At 48.2% G+C, this 20,851-nt stretch overlaps 1 long non-coding RNA gene across 3 annotated transcripts in view; it reads right to left on the bottom strand.

The window, feature by feature from the left end:
• LOC144115481 (uncharacterized) overlaps nucleotides 1-20,851 on the bottom strand; it is a 92,529-nt gene that overhangs the window by 64,258 nt on the left and 7,420 nt on the right. The window contains exon 4 of one of the 3 annotated variants that reach the window (XR_013311411.1): nucleotides 12,400-12,583. The exons of 1 other annotated variant lie outside the window; for it this stretch is intronic. This is a non-coding gene — a long non-coding RNA (uncharacterized LOC144115481). Of the gene's footprint in view, nucleotides 1-12,399; nucleotides 12,584-19,262; nucleotides 19,447-20,851 lie in introns of those variants that run through there. One more of the 3 variants, XR_013311410.1, reaches the window with a different exon arrangement.

Genomic DNA, 20,851 nt, shown 5'->3' with positions numbered 1-20,851 from the left:
AATCACTAACAGGCTTGTCATTCCATGCCTTGGAAGATGCTGGATTAAATGTCATGGTGAATTAAATCTACATATCAGCGATTATATTACAGTTTTTCTAGTAGATCACGCGAACAAACCGTCAACTTGACGTCACAGTCGTCATTCAGTCAATGAAACCGAAACAGCACGAGAGAAGAAATTCAATCAAATTATTTAGCGCTTGTAGGAAAATACCACACGGTAATTCATGTATTCTAATGTCTAACGCATCGTTTGACAGAAGAAAACATGCAATAAAATTACACTAACTGCCCACTGAAAGAGAAGACACTTTCGCAAGGCAGCAAAGCTACCTAAGGTACAAGATGGTAGGTTCCAAAATTATTTACCTGGATGAGATATGTGCAACGGCAGGAAGCGCAGTGTTGGTGGAAGGACAGAACAGCGAGCGTGTGCTGCTTCTGCCAAGATCAGGACAACCATGGCCTGGAGCAGGCTGCCAGGGAAGGGCCACCGCATCATTGTGATGCACATCAGCAGTGAGAAAGGCCCACCAACGGCTGCCTGTATGTTTCCTGCAGAAAAAACGAAAAGGGTGAAGACTGCTATGAAGATACGGGTGGCAATCATTTTGAGATGTTTGCACTCATGTGCTCCAGAGGCCGACAAAAGAAACATCGTAGCAAAACACAAGCAGTTGTGCCATTCACATCTGGACGAAGCAATGCCGACAACAGTTTTACACAAAGAAGCAGTTCAGCAGTAGCTGACAGAGAGAACACTAATGGAACGCTATGATGCCAACAATGTGGCTCCCATAAATCATGAAGATGCCCAAACTGTGTGTTGTCAAATACCATGTAGGTGTCGCTGTGGCGAGGGCTGGCAACGTCAAGCTCTGGCTCCCACCTTATCTTTAACCTATGGAGTTTCTCTGGGTACAAGTTAATAATGATACCAAGAATGAGCATAAAGATTTATGGCTTCCTTTGGTTGAAGCTCTGGTCATAAACAAGACACCAACGGTTTCAGCAGAAAAGTGGAGAAATTGTGCACACCACGCCATGAATAATGATGAAAAATTCAGAGCAAACTCTGCCAGCGGCCCTCATATTCATTAACACATACGAGTTTCACAAACCATAACTATGTATCACATCGGCTCTGGGATGCATCACAATAGTAAACCAGCGCTAACATCTCTTGCACTGCAAATTAAGACTTTACATCACCAAGTTATCAGGCTTCCAAACTTTGGAAGTGATATGCCAGGTTTAACTTCCTGAAGGAACACATGGCCTATGAAGAACACCACAGTGGACGGCTCCGAATTAATTTAGACCGTATGGGGTTCTTCAACGTGCATTGACGTCGCACAGCACACCATTGTTTTTATGTTTTGCCACCGTCGAAATACTGCCACTGCAGCAGGATCGGGCTCAAACCCGCGACCCTGAGATCAGCAGCCGAACGCCAAAGCCACTAAATCATATGGCGGGTGCTTCCAAATTTTCATCTAGCTGCTTTTTCTATGGACTGCTTTCCTGTCTCACTAAAGAATACAATACTTGCTTTAACTATTCACTTAATAATTCTTTAGGCACGCTGTTTTGTCTTCGCTGAGAACGAATAAACAACTGAGGCTCCTCAACCTTCACACTGTCAGCAGGCAAAGGACACCTGCAGCTGCATTCCTTTAATACAAGCACATGCATCAGTTTTTGTGCTTATACGCAGGTTGGAGTGGAACGTCAATTCTTATAAATGTCCGACATGAGTATGACGACATCCATACAGACACAAGGCAGCAACGGGAAACTGCAATACGGGCACTGCCTTTGATAAAAACAACTTACTTGTGTGGTGCATTCTTTTCAGCCATCTCCTGCTTCTCGATACAGCTAACTCATTGTTAGAAGCATACAGTAGCAGTGAGCCACTCACAACTTGCCTCCGCGTCCCCCGGCTCTGCTTCTTGCATCGACCCTTTTTCCTTTAAAAGCGCTTACATCGAAAGGTGGGCGACCTGTCACATTTGCAAACAGCGCGCCTGTTTTGCACCTTGCTAGCCATGACGAAGCAAGTACGCATCGAAATGTTCACTGAATGTGCGGGAAGATAGAAATACAAGAAACGCATTTAACGCTCTAGCGCACAAATTCAATACGACGTAAATTTTTATTTTTCTCGTCGAGCAGCCACGATCTACCACTGACGCTGATACTGTAGAAGCTTGGGCAAGTTGGTGTGACATGGTTTTTTCAGCAGCGCAGGGGACAAAGGACGGGACAAGTGCACAGACACGGCGCTGAACTTACATCCGGTTTATTGAGGTGATTTTCACTACTTAAGTACAGTGGCAACCAATCTCAAATGAAAAGACAGATACACAAAACAGATTGACGAAAATGACAATTCCTGAGCACAGGTCTACAGTGGCACAAGACCAGCTGCGCACGTTTTTCTATTCTCATCAAGGAAACGTAGTTCTTTATCAGACAGCTACTGAGGCAACGCTTACGCATTCATCTTTGAATTTATGGATTTCATGAGCTTCAATGATTTCACGAGTGATTTTTGTTCTATTATCTGACAGCACTCGACACTGAGTGAAAACAGGATAACACGGCGGTTTTTTGTTCTTTTTTCTTTCCTCTGTGCAGTTTCAGCAATGAATGCCAAGGTGACGGGAAGCGGTGCCGCTCACGTTGTTGTTGTGTTCCCGCAGCCGGTCGTTGAGGCAACGACCAGTTTGCCCCGTGTAGTGCTTGCCACATGTAAGCGGAAACCTGTACACAACATTGCTGCTACATGGTACAAAACCTTTTTGGTGTTTCTTATCGCAGCCAACTATCCTTTCATTGCTGCTGTTTACAATATGGCAGAGTTTGGAGAGGTTATCGGGCGCGGAAAAAACAACGTTTACAACGGCACGAACTCCCTCCCTTTTCAGATTATGTGAAATGCGGTGTAGATAAGGAATAACCACATACTTTCTTTTTTCTTCCTTGGGCCTTTCAGTGGAATCTCTGCGGCCTGAATTAATGATTTCTCTTAGCAGGCTCTCTGATATTGCAATCAGAAGGTCGGAAGGGTATCCTCCTGCTTGTAAGCGTACCACCTGATTTTGATAGCTGTCTTGCATCGCATGATGGCATGATTTTTCTAGGGCATTTCTTAAACGCAACTTTGCGATGCCGCGCTTTACAAGCTTAGAATGTGCAGAAGCGAAAGGCGTGAGGGGCTTCTGGCATCGTGGCTCGTAACGCCAGCACACATGGCTATTCTTGAGGAACATGGCAAGATCTAAAAAACGTAACTTTCCTTCAGAAGGCGTTTCATGCGTCAAAACAAGAGGGTCAAGACAGGTGTGAAAAATTGATAAAACTTTCGAGACCGAGGCCCCTGCGTCAGTAACTGCACATGTCATCAAAACTAAAAAATCATCTACAAACCTAAAAACACGAGCCACGCTTTCGTAGAGTTGACTATCAAGGAGCTTGTCATGGTGCGCGAGATAAATGTCGCCCAGTATCGGAGCTATGCATGAACCAATGCAGACGCCATTGCTCTGGAGGTAAACAGATTCATTCCAGGTGAGAAATGTGGAGTTAAGGTAAAAAGTAAGGAGTTCCAAGAAGTTGCTATTGCTGATGCCTGCAGAATTCTGGAAAGCTACCACACCAAAGGAATCAATGCATTCTTCAACGCTTGCCAGCAGTTTCTTTTGCGGAAGGGAATAATATAAATCTTTTATATCGATAGAGCAGGCTGAAAAGCCTTTCCCTGGGTTTTGTTGCAAGAAAGCGATTACTTGGTTAGAACTCTTCACCTGAAAAGGGTCGTCAATGGTTAAGAGGTTCAGCTTGTCTTGCAAAAAATAACGCGACAGACTTTTGTAATGTGCCATCCTCGGAGACTATTGCTCGAAGTGGGCAGTCCAGCTTGTGAGTTTTGGCTGTGGAGAATATCTTTAAGCAGGACCCCTTGCTTTTCTCTATACACTTGGCTAGGGATTCCAAATTCATTTGTGCACACATTTTCTGTGCTCGGGCTTTCACTTTACTTAGAGCGACATCGCTTCTCTGCCGGAAAGTTGAACTGATAGCATTTTCTGCCTTCGATAAGTAGAGCGCTTTTGGCATCACAGCAAAACCTCCCTCTTTATCAGCCTGTAATAGGGTCAGCGAGTTGTTCTTTAAAAACGAAACGGTGAATTTGATTGGAATTCTACACCTGGTAGGTTTACACTTTGCCAAAATGTCCACTCCATCTGAAACACATCGGTCCACTTCAGGAGCCGCTGCTAGGCTGGAAACTTGTCTCACCATCGCAAGAAGTTCCGGTGCCGATCGCCTGGGTTCCACGGCGAACTTTGGTCCTCGTCTAAGGACGTCTTGTACTTGTTCCGGCAAGGACACTTCACCATAGGTGTGGACCGGACTGAAGCTTTCCTGATGCGTCCTCTTAGTGATAGCTCGAAGCTGCGGCAGCGCGCACTGCCATACGAATTCCGTAGTCCTGTCTGCCGTCTGAGACCACCGCCGCCATTCAAGTGCACCATGAGCTGAAGATGTGCCGCTGTGTGCTCTCAGGAAGAGCCATTCTCTGTAGAGGCAAAATCACTCGTCAAATCATTGAAGCTCATGAAATCCATAAATTCAAAGATGAATACGTAAGCGTTGCCTCAATAGCTCTGTCTGATAAAGAACTACGTTTCCTTGATGAGAATAGAAAAACGTGCGCAGCTGGTCTTGTGCCACTGTAGACCTGTGCTCAGGAATTGTCATTTTCGTCAATCTGTTTTGTGTATCTGTCTTTTCATTTGAGATTGGTTGCCACTGTATTTAAGTAGTGAAAATCACCTCAATAAACCTGTTGTAAGTTCAGCGCCGTGTCTGTGCACTTGTCACGTCCTTTGTCCCCTGCGCTGCTGAAAAAACCGCTGACGAGCGAAGGCACGCAGGGGACCTAAGGACATGTTTCTGGAAAATTTTAAAAGTTTTCGAGCATCCAGCTACGCAGAAGTACGACCCTTTACGTCACTGAAGACTTACATGAAAATATATTCGCTACTAATCAATACTCCACACTATGTAATATCAATACACAAGCTTATCACAACAGCGCGCTGAAACGGACAGGGAGAGCAGCAGACACGACCCGCTCACGCTTCGCGGCCTGGCCAACAGGCGGCACAGCCAATGCAATGAGCATGGGCTATAGTTTTCATGCGTCTGTGTCAAAGTAGGTGCTATGTAAAATGCGTTTGATCTTTCATCATAGACCCCAGCATGGTGACAATCTTCCTTGTTGAACATGTCTGCTGTACACCTAAGGGACTTGACTAAGAAGCAAACAAGTGGAGTTTTTTTTCTCGTAATGAAATGAGAAACAATCTTTAATTGCTACAGTTCTGGCAAGATAGAGACTTGGGACATACTGTGAATAAAACATGTGCATTTGTCAGCAAAACGCTTGGTGTTAGTGCATGGACAGCGTTTAATGGAAAGAAGGAGAGGCAAGAGTAAGCAGGTGGAAGTGGTCGACACCCAGCACAGAATGGCCAGGAAGTGGAGATTAGCGGCGTAGCACCCTGTATGACAACTTCCCAAAGCTGGCATTGAGGCCATGGATGCACAACTTTTCCCAGCACTATGTTACATGGTAACTGCATGGCATATGCTTTAAAGGGGTCCAGACACAAAGTTTTTCGGCGTCAGTTTATTTGCCTTCAAAGAGGCCTACGGGCCTAGCAATCATGAAAATAAGAGCATAACACCAGTGCACAGTGTGAATAATTAATTACAAGCCATTTTGTACACAAATCCTTTGGTCTCAGTCAGCGCCAGCGCTGAAGTGAACAACACCTGAGTTCAGCGACGTCACAATAATTAAAGCAAGTGCACCATGACATCACTCGATGTGGGTGGAAATAGTTTCGTTTATGGGGGTTAAACGTCCGAAAGTGACTCAGGCTATGAGGGACGTTGTAGTGAAGGGCTCCGCAAAATTTCCACCACCTGGGGTTCTTTAATGTGCACTGACGTCGAATGGTACACGGGCCTCTAGAATTTCACCTCCATCGAAATTCGACCACCGCGACCGCGATCGAACTCGCGTCTTTCAGGTCAGCAGTGAAGCGCCATAACCACTGAGCCGCGGAGGCAGCCCAATGTAGGTGGAAATGGCGAGAGGCTCATCGGACAGCATTAAAAACAGCAATAACTTATGTTCCCCTCAAAGAATGTGCCAGACACTTGCAAGATGGCAACTTCTTACGCCCATGAAAGAAATCATACGGTAACTAACCCCTCTCTCCTCTCCCACTACCGACCTATACCACCTTCCTGCCCTGTAAGCAATGCTCAAAAGGCAAACCTGACTGATATCTTCGGGATCTGTCCGGCTTCCCCTCCACCCAGCAGGCCGGAGCCACTCCAAACATGGGAGGACTGGGAGACCTCACTACGCTCCACAGATCAGGCACGACAGAAGATCGTCGCCACCAGTGCGGCCAGCGTCATGGACCTTTTAGCCTGAACGTTTGAGTGCGGTGTGGTCGTGCGGGGACCCAGGGGTCCTGGGAGGCCCGAATTCCACTGCACAATAAAATCTTTCCCTCTCTCACTCTCATGCCGTTCATTGCGTTTAAAATTTTGTGTCTGCACCCCTTTAAGGACTATATACACCAAATTTTTTCTTGCGTGTTTTCTTCTTTCAAACGATATCGTAGACATTAGTATACATGAAGCACCCTGTGGTATTTGTGTACGACCGCTAAATAGTTTATAATTGAATTTCTTCTTCACGCTGTTTCGGTTTCGTCGACCGAAGGACGACTGTGACGTCAAGTTGATGTCTTCGCCACGTGATCAACTGGAAAAACTTGTAAGGGCCAGTGCAGGTGGCGCCATCAGGGGACACACAGGGACGGCTGACAACACTGGAGGGAGAGGGAATGCGTGGTTGGCTATGGCGGGAATGTGCGTGAGGTGTGCGCGGGCAGCGCGGGAGTGATCCGAGTGGCGTGGTCGAAGTGGGCTCAAGTGTGAGCTCGGTGCGCATTGCATTAGGTGCGCAAACTACGGATGACTATTTGGGGACTCCGGCACGAGGGACTCTGTGAGCGTGTGTAATAAATCATCCCTTGACAAGTGGGGGCCCGTCCGACGGAACCAACATGGAGACCAATGCCGGAACGTCCGCATCTGATGAAAGCTCCGTCACAGCCACGGTCCCAACGACCCTGGTGCAGCGACTCCTGGCCACTACGACGAAAGGTACGCTGCTCGAGCGGGAGCAACTGGCAGTGCAAGTGCGCGAGATTCTGCTCACGACATCGATCGACACCAGCAGTACGACAGCGGAGCAGGCCAATGAAGCTAGGCCTAGCGGTCGCGGGCTTTGACGATGAGGGAGGCACTTAGGCCGTTACCGAAATTCATCGGATATGAAGACAGTCAACCCCGGCAAACATTCTTGGATCGATTCGTCGAGTACTGCTATTTGGGAGGCATCCCGAACGATCGTCGCCTTCAACATATCCCTGTGGCGTTGGAAGGCTCTGCGAAACAGTGGTGGCGGTTCATCGGTGGCCACTCAGATTGGGCTTCCTTCGCCGAGGACTTCAAGGGCGAGTTCGCGGCCGTCAACTACAGGGAAAAATTGAAGGCAGAGCTGGCCGAGCGCACTCAGCACCCTGCCGAGAATCTAAAACAGTTCATACACATCATAGCAGAGTACTATGACCGTATTGGAGAGCCTGTCACCGACGCGGAAAAAGTTGATCGGGTGAGGCGGCAAATGCATCCGACCTTTCAGGACCTGACGAATAACATGGAATTCGCGAACCTGCGCGACATGGCAAAGGCAGCGGGCCTCCTTATGCAGCGTGCGTGGCACCGCCTGCGTTACGTGCCACCGCCACTGCGAAGCACGCAGGCCGCGCCCGACCTCGCCTTTGTTGACGCCGGCGCTCCACATCGTCACTGCCCTGTCGCGGCGGCCTCAACCGATGCTTCGTCACGACATGACTGGTCGCTTCGGCCTGCGGCGATGCTCGCGTCCCGACACGGGGTCCGTCCTTCGGGCTCGACGCTGCGAGCTGAGGCCCCTTTGTGGGCGCCGCCAGATCCCCGTGCACAGTACCAGTCGCCGGCTTCAATGAACGAAAGCGGCCGCTCCGCACCGGGCATCGCATGGCCCATGCCTCCACCTGACGCTGTTGTCTGCCACCGGTGCGGTGGTAGAGGTCATCGAGCGCGCGCATGCCCTACAGGCAAGTCACGAAGCAGACCGCGCTGCTTCCGCTGTGATCAGGTCGGTCACCTCCAAGCAAACTGTCCGGGAAATGGCCGAGCGTAGCAGTTGTGCCGGCCAACGGCTACGCATCTTCCTTGCAAGTTCTAGCGACGACCGGTGGGAAAGAACCTCTGCTCGAGGAATCAATCGGCGACAGTGTATTTTACGCCCTCCTGGACACCGGCGCCGGCGTTAGCCTGATGAACGCGCGAGCCTTCGAGGCGGCGAAACGAAGTGGCGCCAGCACCAGAGAAGAAAGACGGACTCTCCGGCTTGCAGAGGGATGGTCGGAGACAACACCCTCTGTACGTTGCCGCATCCGATGGCAGGGTAGCAGCCGGAAACAGCGCTTCCTCTTGTTGGAGAAGCTTTGCCACGACATAGTTCTGGGACGAGACTTCCTTGCAACAGCGGGCTTTTCTGTACATATAGGCCTCCGTGGATGGACACTCGGGATGGATCCCCAGCCATTGGTGAGGTTCAGCAAGGCACCCTCTCGCCACCAAACAGCGGCTGCTGGCCATGCTCAAGACAGCTCCACACAAGTTGCACAGCAGCATCCTGACATGGAAGACTGGGATGAGGACCTAGCTACCTCCTTGCAGCAGCTGTTTGCTCTGGAAGAGCATGGTCCACCTGAGGCCAACTGCAGCCAAGCGACGTCTGACCGCAGGGCCTCTCCAGACAGCGATCGACTGGAAGCCATCCTCAGTCAATATAAACATGTTTTCCAAAAATACCCCGGCTGCACATCTCTCGTTACGCATAGAATAGATACAGGCGACCACTGTCCAGTCCGTTGCAAACTGCGCCCAGTAAACGCAAAAAAGCGGGAAGTCATGGACCAATGTATACAAGAACTGCTGCAGCAAGACCTTATCGAACCATGCACCAGCTCATGGGCCAGTGCTCCAGTCCTGGTGCAGAAAAAGAATGGTGGGTACCGCCTAGCAGTTGACTGCACACCATTAAATGCCAGGACAAATGTACCAAGGTACCCAATGCCTCGTACAGACTGGGTCCTTGCACAGTTGGGTCGTGCCAAATGGTTCTCGAGTCTGGACCTTGCACAAGCTTTTTTCCAAGTGCCTGTAGCACCGGAGGACGTTCAAAAGACTGCGTTCATATGCCACAAGGGCATGTTTCAGTTTAAGAGGATGCCATTTGGAGTGGCTGGAGGGCCAGCAACGTTTCAGTCTTTCATGGACAAACTGCTAAAGGGAATAAAACATACCTACTGCATGGCTTTCTTGGATGATATCCTTATCTACTCCGACACATTGGCAGAACATCCGGACCACATTGCCGAGGTGTTGCGTAGGATTGACAGGGCCGGCTTCTCAGTCAACCCAGCAAAGGTTTCCTTCTGCAAACAGACTCTCAAGTTCCTTGGGCACATAATTACTCCTGGCGAGTGCAGACCGGACCCAGACAAGGTGCAAGCTGTCTCTCAGTTTCCCCCATCCCGTACTGTCAAACAACTCCAAATGGTCTTGGGCCTAGTTGGCTACTACAGGAATTTTATACCCTCATTCTCCGACAAGGCAAAACCTCTAACACTGCTGTCGAGGAAAGGTACAGACTGGTTGTGGGGGGCTGAGCAGCGAGCAGCATTTGAGCTGCTGAAGACTGCACTGGCAGGCGAGGTGGCTGTCACCCTACCGGATCTGAACCGACCATTCGTCATTGAGACGGATGCTAGTGGCACAGGCATTGTGGCAGTTCTACTTCAGGAGGTGGATGGCTTGCTTCGGCCAGTCTCGTTTTTTAGCAGAACCCTAACCGCAGCAAAGCGAAAACTACACAGTGCAAGAATGGGAATGTCTGGCAGTCGTGTGGGCTGTGGAAAAATTCAGGCCATACATTGAGCTTACGTCTTTTGAGGTTCATTCTGATCACGCATCGCTGGCACGGATGCTCAACACTGAACACACGTCGGGTCGGGTGCGACGCTGGGTTTTGCGATTGCAAGGGCTGAGGTGCACGGTTAGGCATCGCCAAGGCCGAGCTAACATCCCAGCCGATGCTCTGAGCAGATTTCCAACTGGTCATCAAGAACCAATGCCTTCAAGCTTGGCAGAAGAATGGTTTCCGATAGAACTCGAGGAACCACAGCTCACCATTCGCTTCGCTGATGTTGCCTCGGCTGACCTTGTTGACACCTCACCCCTAACCGACTGTGCAAAACTGAAGCACGAGCAACAGAAAGACCCGTTGCTGCAGCAGCTGCTGCAGTACCTTGAGGCGGCGATCCTACCAGACGATCCCAAGAGGGCAAAAATGGTCTCCGACTTGGCCAAGGAGAGCCATATAGCACCTGATGGGGTTCGCCTTTGGACACGCGGAGGCAAAGCGGTGCCGTGGCTCCCCCTCCATCTACGGGAATTGGTGCTTAAACTGAAGCACGAACATCCACTCAGTGGACATGCCGGCTTCTTCAAAACCTTAAGGCGCGTCGAGAGCCGCTTCCCTTGGTTGGGGGTGCGCTCCGACACGTCTCGCTATGTACGAGGGTTTCAGCAGTGCCAGGTCTTCAAGCCCCGTCGCCAGAAGCCAAAGGGACTTATGGACAGCACTTGGGTGTCCTCACCCATGCAGCACCTCAGTGTGGATCTGATAGGCCCATTGCCCAGAACTCCACGGCAACACAAGTATATCCTTGTAGCTCTGGACACATTCACTAAGTTTATCGATCTTTTTCCCCTGCGGGCACCAACTTCAAAAGCCATCGTTGAAAGGATGGTGGAAGTTTTCTGCCGGCACGGTGCACCTCTTTCCCTCTCCAGTGATAACGGTAAACCATTCGTCAGCAAGATATGGAAGGGAGTGCTGCAACATTGGGGAATACAAGAGCGGCACACAGTCCCCTACAGACCTGCTGGACAGCCTGTAGAACGTCACAATGCTACAGTCAAGCAGACCATTGTCAACTACTGCTCCTCCCACTGCAATTGGGACAAGCGACTCCCTGAGGTGGCCCACGCAATGCGGACATCAGAGAGTGTGGTCACAGGGTTTACGGCCGCATTCTTGTGCTATGGTCGGGAACTTCGTACACCTTGGGCAGATAGGCAGCAGATTAGTGCTGAAATTTCTGCATCGGCACCCCATGCACTCGCTGCAGAGCTAAACCTTTACCTGCAGGATGCATTGGCCATGGCCAGGGAACACCAAGAATCAGCGAAGGTCGAACAGGCCAGGCATTACAACAAGCATCGTCAACCAACCACCTACAAAGTTGGCGACCTCGTGCTCCGCGACAAGCACACTCTAAGTAATGCAAGTACAGGCTTCACTGCTAAATTGGCCCCTCGCCGCTCAGGGCCCTACCTAATCACTGCCCGTGTGGGTCAGAACAACTTTAAACTCAAAGACCCTGCCTCAAGAAAGTATATAGGTGTGGCCAACGCAGACCAGCTAATGCCATACCATCCACCGTGGAGGCCTGGTCGCAGGAATAAAGGGGGGGGGGATGTAAGGGCCAGTGCGGGTGGCGCCATCAGGGGACACACAGGGACGGCTTACAACACTGGAGGGAGAGGGGATGCGTGGTTAGCTATGGCGGGAGTGTGCGTGAGGTGTGCGCGGGAGTGATCCGAGTGGTGTGGTCGAAGTGGGCTCAAGTGTGAGCTCGGTGCGCGTTGCATTAGGTGCGCGAACTGCGGATGGCTATTGGGGGACTCCGGCACGAGGGACTCTGTGAGCGTGTGTAATAAATCATCCCTTGACAAACTTTAATATAATCACTGACAGGCTTGTCATTCCATGTTTTGGAAGATGCTGCATTAAATGTCGTAGTCAATTGAATATACATATCAGCGATTATATTACAGTTTTTCTAGTAGATCACGCGAACAAACCGTCAACTTGACGTCACAGTCGTCATTCAGTCAATGAAACCGAAACAGCACGAGAGAAGAAATTCAATCAAATTATTTAGCGCTTGTAGGAAAATACGCACGGTAATTCATGTATTCTAATGTTTAACGCATCGTTTGACAGAAGAAAACATACAAAAAAATTACACTAGCTGCCCACTGAAAGAGAAGACACTTTTGCAAGGCAGCAAAGCTACCTAAGGTACAAGATGGTAGGTTCCAAAATTATTTACCTGGATGAGATATGTGCAACGGCAGCAAGCGCAGTGTTGGTGGAAGGACAGAACAGCGAGCGTGTGCTGCTTGTGCCAAGATCAGGACAACCATGGCCTGGAGCAGGCTGCCAGGGAAGGGCCACCGCATCATTGTGATGCACATCAGCAGTGAGAAAGGCCCATCAACGGCTCCCTGTATGTTTCCTGCAGAAAAACGAAAAGGGTGAAGACTGCTATGAAGATACGGGTGGCAATCATTTTGAGATGTTTGCACTCATGTGCTCCAGAGGCAGACAAGAGAAACATACTAGCGAAACACAAGCAGTTGTGTCATTCACACCTGGACGAAGCAATGCCGACAACAGTTTTACACAAAGAAGCAGTTCAGCAGTAGCTGACAGAGAGAACACTAATGGAACGCTATGATGCCAACAATGTGGCTCCCATAAATCATGAAGCTGCCCAAACTGTGTGTTGTCAAATACCATGTAGGTGTCGCTGTGGCGAGGGCTGGCAACGTCAAGCTCTGGCTCCCACCTTAGCTTTAACCTATGGAGTTTCTCTGGGTACAAGTTAATAATGATACCAAGAATGAGCATAAAGATTTATGGCTTCCTTTGGTTGAAGCTCTGGTCATAAACAAGACACCAACGGTTTCAGCAGAAAAGTGGAGGAATTGTGCACACCACGCCATGAATAATGATGAAAAATTCAGAACAAACTCTGCCAGCGGCCCTCATATTCATTAACACATACGAGTTTCACAAAACATAACTATGTAGCACATCGGCTCTGGGATGCACCACAATAGTAAACCAGCGCTAACATCTCTTGCACTGCAAATTAAGACTTTACATCACGAAGTTATCAGGCTTCAAACTTTGGAAGTGATATGCCAGGTTTAACTTCCTGAAGGAACACATGGGCTATGAAGAACACCACAGTGGACGGCTCCGGATTAATTTAGACCGTATGGGGTTCTTCAACGTGCATTGACGTCGCACAGCACACCGTTGTTTTTATGTTTTGCCACCGTCGAAATACTGCCACTGCAGCAGGATCGGGCTCAAACCCGCGACCCTCAGATCAGCAGCCGAACGCCAAAGCCACTAAATCATATGGCGGGTGCTTCCAAATTTTCATCTAGCTGCTTTTTCTATGGACTGCTTTCCTGTCTCACTAAAGAATACAATACTTGCTTTAACTATTCGCTTAATAATTCTTTAGGCATGCTGTTTTGTCTTCGCTGAGAACGAATAAACAACTGAGGCTCCTCTACCTTCACGCTGTCAGCAGGCAAAGGACACCTGCAGCTGCATTCCTTTAATACAAGCACATGCATCAGTTTTTGTGCTTATACGCAGGTTGGAGTGGAACGTCAATTCTTATAAATGTCCAACATGAGTATGACGACATCCATACAGACACAAGGCAGCAACGGGAAACTGCAATACGGGCACTGCCTTTGATAAAAACAACTTACTTGTGTGGTGCATTCTTTTCAGCCATCTCCTGCTTCTCGATACAGCTACCTCATTGTTAGAAGCATACAGTAGCAGTGAGCCACTCACAACTTGCCTCCGCGTCCCCCGGCTCTGCTTCTTGCATCGACCCTTTTTCCTTTAAAAGCGCTTACATCGAAAGGTGGGCGACCTGTCACATTTGCAAACAGCGCGCCTGTTTTGCACCTTGCTAGGCATGACGAAGCAAGTACGCATCGAAATGTTCACTGAATTTGGGGGAAGATAGAAATACAAGAAACGCATTTAACGCTCTAGCGCACAAATTCAATACGACGCAAATTTTTATTTTTCTCGTCGAGCAGCCACGATCTACCACTGACGCTGATACTGTAGAAGCTTGGGCAAGTTGGTGTGACATGGTTTTTTCAGCACCGCGGGGGACAAAGGACGGGACAAGTGCACAGACACTGCGCTGAACTTACATCCAGTTTATTGAGGTGATTTTCACTACTTAAGTACAGTGGCAACCAATCTCAAATGAAAAGACAGATACACAAAACAGATTGACGAAAATGACAATTCCTGAGAACAGGTCTACAGTGGCACAAGACCAGCTGCGCACGTTTTTCTATTCTCATCAAGGAAACGTAGTTCTTTATCAGACAGCTATTGAGGCAACGCTTACGCATTCATCTTTGAATTTATGGAATTCATGAGCTTCAATGATTTCACGAGTGATTTTTGTTCTATTATCTGACAGCACTCGACACTGAGTGAAAACAGGATAACACGGTGGTTTTTTGTTCTTTTTTCTTTCCTCTGTGCAGTCTCTGCAATGAATGCCAAGGTGACGGGAAGCGGTGCCGCTCACGTTGTTGTGTTCCCGCAGCCGGTCGTTGAGGCAACGACCAGTTTGCCCCGTGTAGTGCTTGCCACATGTAAGCGGAAACCTGTACACAACATTGCTGCTACATGGTACAAAACCTTTTTGGTGTTTCTTATCGCAGCCAACTATCCTTTCATTGCTGCTGTTTACAATATGGCAGAGTTTGGAAAGCTTATCGGGCGCGGAAAAAAACAACGTTTACAACGGCACGCGCTCCCACCCTTTTCAGATTATGTGAAATGCGGTGTAGATAAGGAATAACCACATACTTTCTTTTTTCTTCCTTGGGCCTTTCAGTGGAATCTCTGCGGCCTGAATTAATGATTTCTCTTAGCAGGCTCTCTGATATTGCAATCAGAAGGTCGGAAGGGTATCCTGCTGCTTGTAAGCGTACCACCTGATTTTGATAGCTGTCTTGCATCGCATGATGGCATGATTTTTCTAGGGCATTTCTTAAACGCAACTTTGCGATGCCGCGCTTTACAAGCTTAGAATGTGCAGAAGCGAAAGGCGTGAGCGGCTTCTGGCATCGTGGCTCGTAAGGCCAGCACACATGGCTATTCTTGAGGAACATGGCAAGATCTAAAAAACGTAACTTTCCTTCAGAAGGCGTTTCATGCGTCAAAACAAGAGGGTCAAGACAGGTGTGAAAAATTGATAAAACTTTCGAGACCGAGGCCCCTGCGTCAGTAACTGCACATGTCATCAAAACTAAAAAATCATCTACAAACCTAAAAACACGAGCCACGCTTTCGTCGAGTTGACTATCAAGGAGCTTGTCATGGTGCGCGAGATAAATGTCGCTCAGTATCGGAGCTATGCATGAACCAATGCCGACGCCATTGCTCTGGAGGTAAACAGATTCATTCCAGGTGGAAAATGTCGAGTTAAAGTAAAAAGTAAGGAGTTCCAAAAAGTTGATATTGCTGATGCCTGCAGAACTCTGGAAAGCTACCACACCAAAGGAATCAATGCATTCTTCAACGCTTGCCAGCAGTTTCTTTTGCGGAAGGGAATAATATAAATCTTTTATATCGATAGAGCAGGCCGAAAAGCCTTTCGCTGGGTTTTGTTGCAAGAAAGCGATTACTTGGTTAGAACTCTTCACCTGAAAAGGGTCGTCAATGGTTAAGAGGTTCAGCTTGTCTTGCAAAAAATAACGCGACAGACTTTTGCCATGTGCCATCCTCGGAGACTATTGCTCGAAGTGGGCAGTCCAGCTTGTGAGTTTTGGCTGTGAAGAATATCTTTAAGCAGGACCCCTTGCTTTTCTCTATACACTTGGCTAGGGATTCCAAATTCATTTGTGCACACATTTTCCGTGATCGGGCTTTCACTTTACTTAGAGTGACATCGCTTCTCTGCCAAAAAGTCGAACTGATAGCATTTTCTGCTTTCGATAAGTAGAGCGCTTTTGGCATCACAGCAAAACCTCCCTCTTTATCAGCCTGTAATAGGGTCAGCGAGTTGTTCTTTAAAAACGAAACGGTGAATTTGATTGGAATTCTACACCTGGTAGGTTTACACTTTGCCAAAATGTACACTCCATCTGAAACACATCGGTCCACTTCAGGAGCCACTGCTAGGCCGGAAACTTGTCTCACCATCGCAAGAAGTTCCGATGCCGATTGCCTGGGTTCCACGGCGAACTTTGGTCCTCGTCTAAGGACGCCTTGTACTTGTTCCGGCAAGGACACTTCACCATAGGTGTGGACCGGACTGTGCATCTTCTTAGTGATGGCTCGAAGCTGCGGCAGCGCGCACTGCCATAAGAATTCCGTAGTCCTGTCTGCCGTCTGAGGTCCACCGCCGCCATTCAAGTGCACCATGAGCTGAAGATGTGCCGCTGTGTGCTCTCAGGAAGAGCCATTCTCTGTAGAGGCAAAATCACTCGTCAAATCATTGAAGCTCATGAAATCCATAAATTCAAAGATGAATGCGTAAGCGTTGCCTCAATAGCTCTGTCTGATAAAGTACTACGTTTCCTTGATGAGAATAGAAAAACGTGCGCAGCTGGTCTTGTGCCACTGTAGACCTGTGCTCAGGAATTGTCATTTTCGTCAATCTGTTTTGTGTATCTGTCTTTTCATTTGAGATTGGTTGCCACTGTATTTAAGTAGTGAAAATCACCTCAATAAACTTGTTGTAAGTTCAGCGCCGTGTCTGTGCACTTGTCACGTCCTTTGTCCCCTGCGCTGCTGAAAAAACCGCTGACGAGCGAAGGCACGGAGGGGACACAAGGACAAGTTCCTGGAAAATTTTAAAAGTTTTCGAGCAGCCAGCTACGCAGAAGTACGACCCTTTACGTCACTGAAGACTTACATTTAAATATATTCGCGACTAATCAATACTCCACACTATGTAATATCAAAACACAAGCTTATCACAACAGCGCGCTGAAACGGACAGGGAGAGCAGCAGACACGACCCGCTCACGCTTCGCGGCCTGGCCAACAGGCGGCGCAGCCAATGCAATGAGCATGGGCTATAGTTTTTATGCGTCTGTGTCAAAGTAGGTGCTATGTAAAATGCGTTTGATCTTTCATCATAGATCCCAGCATGGTGACAATCTTCCTTGTTGAACATGTCTGCTGTACACCTAAGGGACTTGACTAAGAAGCAAACAAGTGGAGTTTTTTTTCTCGTAATGCAATGAGAAACAATCTTTTATTGCTACAGTTCTGGCAAGATAGAGACTTGGGACATACTGTGAATGGAACATGTGCATTTGTCAGCAAAATGCTTGGTGTCAGTGCATGGACAGCGTTTAATGGAAAGAAGGAGAGGCAAGAGTAAGCAGGTGGAAGTGGTCGACACCCAGCACAGAATGGCCAGGAAGTGGAGATTAGTGGCGTAGCACCCTGTATGACAACTTCCCAAAGCTGGCATTGAGGTCATGCATGTACAAATATTCTCACCACAATGTTAGATGCTAACTGCAGGGCATATGCTTTAAAGGGGTCCAGACACAAAGTTTTTCGGTGTCAGTTTACTTGCCTTCAAAGAGGCCTACGGGCCTAGCAATCACGAAAATAAGCGCAAAACACCAGTGCACGGTGTGAATAATTAATTACAAACCATTTTGTACAAAAAGCCTTTGGTCTCAGTCAGCGCCAGCGCTGAAGTGAACAACACCTGAGTTTAGCGACGTCACGATAATTAAAGCAAGTGCACCATGACATCACTCGATGTGGGTGGAAATGGTTTGGATTATGCGGGTTAAACGTCCCAAAGCGACTCAGGCTATGAGGGACGTTGTAGTGAAGGGCTTCGGAAATTTCCACCGCCTGGGGTTCTTTAATGTGCACTGATATTGCGCGGTACACGGGCCTCTAGAATTTCACCTCCATCGAAATTCGACCACCGCGACCGGGATCGAACTCGCGTCTTTCAGGTCAGCAGTCAAGCGCCATAACCACTGAGCCGCGGAGGCAGCCCGATGTGGGTGGAAATAGCGAGAGGCTCATCGGACAGCATTAAAAACAACCATAACTTATGTTCCACTCAAAGCCTGCGCCAGACACTTGCGACATGGCAACTTCCTACGCCCATGAAAGAAATCATACCGTAACTACCCCCTCTCTCCTCTCCCACTACCGACCCATCCCACCTTCCTGCCCTGTGTGCAATGCACAGAATGCAAACCTGATTGATATCCTCGGGATCTGTCCGGCTTCCCCTCCACCCAGCAGGCCGGAGCCACTCCAAACATGGGAGGAGTGGGAGACCTCACTACGCTCCACAGATCAGGCACGACAGAAGATCGTCGCCACCTGTGCGGCCAGCGTCATGGACCTTTTAGCCTGAACGTTTGAGTGCGGTGTGGTCGTGCGGGGACCCAGGGGTCCTGGGAGGCCCGAATTCCTCTGCACAATAAAGTCTTTCTCTCTCTCACTCTCATGCCGTTCATTGCTTTTAAAATTTTGAGTCTGCGCCCCTTTAAGGACTATAGACACCAAATTTTTTCTTGCGTGTTTTCTTCTTTCAAACGATATCGTAGACATTCGTATACATGAAGCACCCTGTGGTATTTGTGTACGACCGCTAAATAGTTTATAATTGAATTTCTTCTTCACGCTGTTTCGGTTTCGTCGACCGAAGGACGACTGTGACGTCAAGTTGATGTTTTGGCCACGTGATCAACTGGAAAAACTTTAATATAATCACCAACAGGCTTGTCATTCCATGCCTTGGAAGATGCTGGATTAAATGTCATGGTGAATTAAATCTACATATCAGCGATTATATTACAGTTTTTCTAGTAGATCACGCGAACAAACCGTCAACTTGACGTCACAGTCGTCATTCAGTCAATGAAACCAAAACAGCACGAGAGAAGAAATTCAATCAAATTATTTAGCGGTTGTAGGAAAATACCACATGGTAATTCATGTATTCTAATGTCTAACGCATCGTTTGACAGAAGAAAACATGCAATAAAATTACACTAACTGCCCACTGAAAGAGAAGACACTTTCGCAAGGCAGCAAAGCTACCTAAGGTACAAGATGGTAGGTTCCAAAATTATTTACCTGGATGAGATATGTGCAACGGCAGCAAGCGCAGTGTTGGCGGAAGGACAGAACAGCGAGCGTGTGCTGCTTGTGCCAAGATCAGGACAACCATGGCCTGGAGCAGGCTGCCAGGGAAGGGCCACCGCATCATTGTGATGCACATCAGCAGTGAGAAAGGCCCATCAACGGCTGCCTGTATGTTTCCTGCAGAAAAACGGAAAGGGTGAAGACTGCTATGAAGATACGGGTGGCAACCATTTTGAGATGTTTGCACTCATGTGCTCCAGAGGCAGACAAGAAAAACATCGTAGCAAAACACAAGCAGTTGTGCCATTCACATCTGGACGAAGCAATGCCGACAACAGTTTTACACAAAGAAGCAGTTCAGCAGTAGCTGACAGAGAGAACACTAATGGAACGCTATGATGCCAACAATGTGGCTCCCATAAATCATGAAGCTGCCCAAACTGTGTGTTGTCAAATACCATGTAGGTGTCGCGGTGGCGAGGGCTGGCAACGTCAAGCTCTGGCTCCCACCTTAGCTTTAACCTATGGAGTTTCTCTGGGTACAAGTTAATAATGATACCAAGAATGAGCATAAAGATTTATGGCTTCCTTTGGTTGAAGCTCTGCTCAGAAACAAGACACCAACGGTTTCAGCAGAAAAGTGGAGGAATTGTGCACACCACGCCATGAATAATGATGAAAAATTCAGAGCAAACTCTGCCAGCGGCCCTCATATTCATTAACACATACGAGTTTCACAAAACATAACTATGTATCACATCGGCTCTGGGATGCATCACAATAGTAAACCAGCGCTAACATCTCTTGCACTGCAAATTAAGACTTTACATCACCAAGTTATCAGGCTTCCAAACTTTTGAAGTGATATCCCAGGTTTAACATCTTGAAGCAACACATGGGCTATGAAGAAAACCACAGTGGACGGCTCCAGATTAATTTAGACCGCATGGGGTTCTTCAACGTGCATTGACGTCGCACAGCACACCATTGTTTTTATGTTTTGCCACCGTCGAAATACTGCCACTGCAGCAGGATCGGGATCGAACCCGCGACCCTGAGATCAGCAGCCGAACGCCAAAGCCACTAAGCCATATGGTGGGTGCTTCCAAATTTTCATCTAGCTGCTTTTTCTATGGACTGCTTCCCGGTCGCACTAAAGAATACAATACTTGCTTTAACTATTCGCTTAATAATTCTTTAGGCATGCTGTTTTGTCTTCGCTAAGAACGAATAAACAACTGAGGCTCCTCAACCTTCACGCTGTCAGCAGGCAAAGGACACCTGCAGCTGCATTCCTTTAATACAAGCCCATGCATCGGTTTTTGTGGTTATACGCAGGTTGGAGTGGAACGTCAATTCTTATAAATGTCCGACATGAGTATGACGACATCCATACAGACACAAGACAGCAACGGCAAACTGCAATACGGGCACTGCCTTTGATAAAAACAACTTACTTGTGTGGTGCATTCTTTTCAGCCATCTCCTGCTTCTCGATACAGCTAACTCATTGTTAGAAGCATACAGAAGCAGTGAGCCACTCACAACTTGCCTCCGCGTCCCCCGGCTCTGCTTCTTGCAT

This window comes from Amblyomma americanum, chromosome 1 (assembly GCF_052857255.1).
Source record: "Amblyomma americanum isolate KBUSLIRL-KWMA chromosome 1, ASM5285725v1, whole genome shotgun sequence".
Taxonomy (NCBI): Eukaryota; Metazoa; Arthropoda; class Arachnida; order Ixodida; family Ixodidae; genus Amblyomma; species Amblyomma americanum.
The sequence above is the reverse complement of the archived record's forward strand: the minus strand, read 5'-3'. Positions and strand labels throughout refer to the sequence as shown.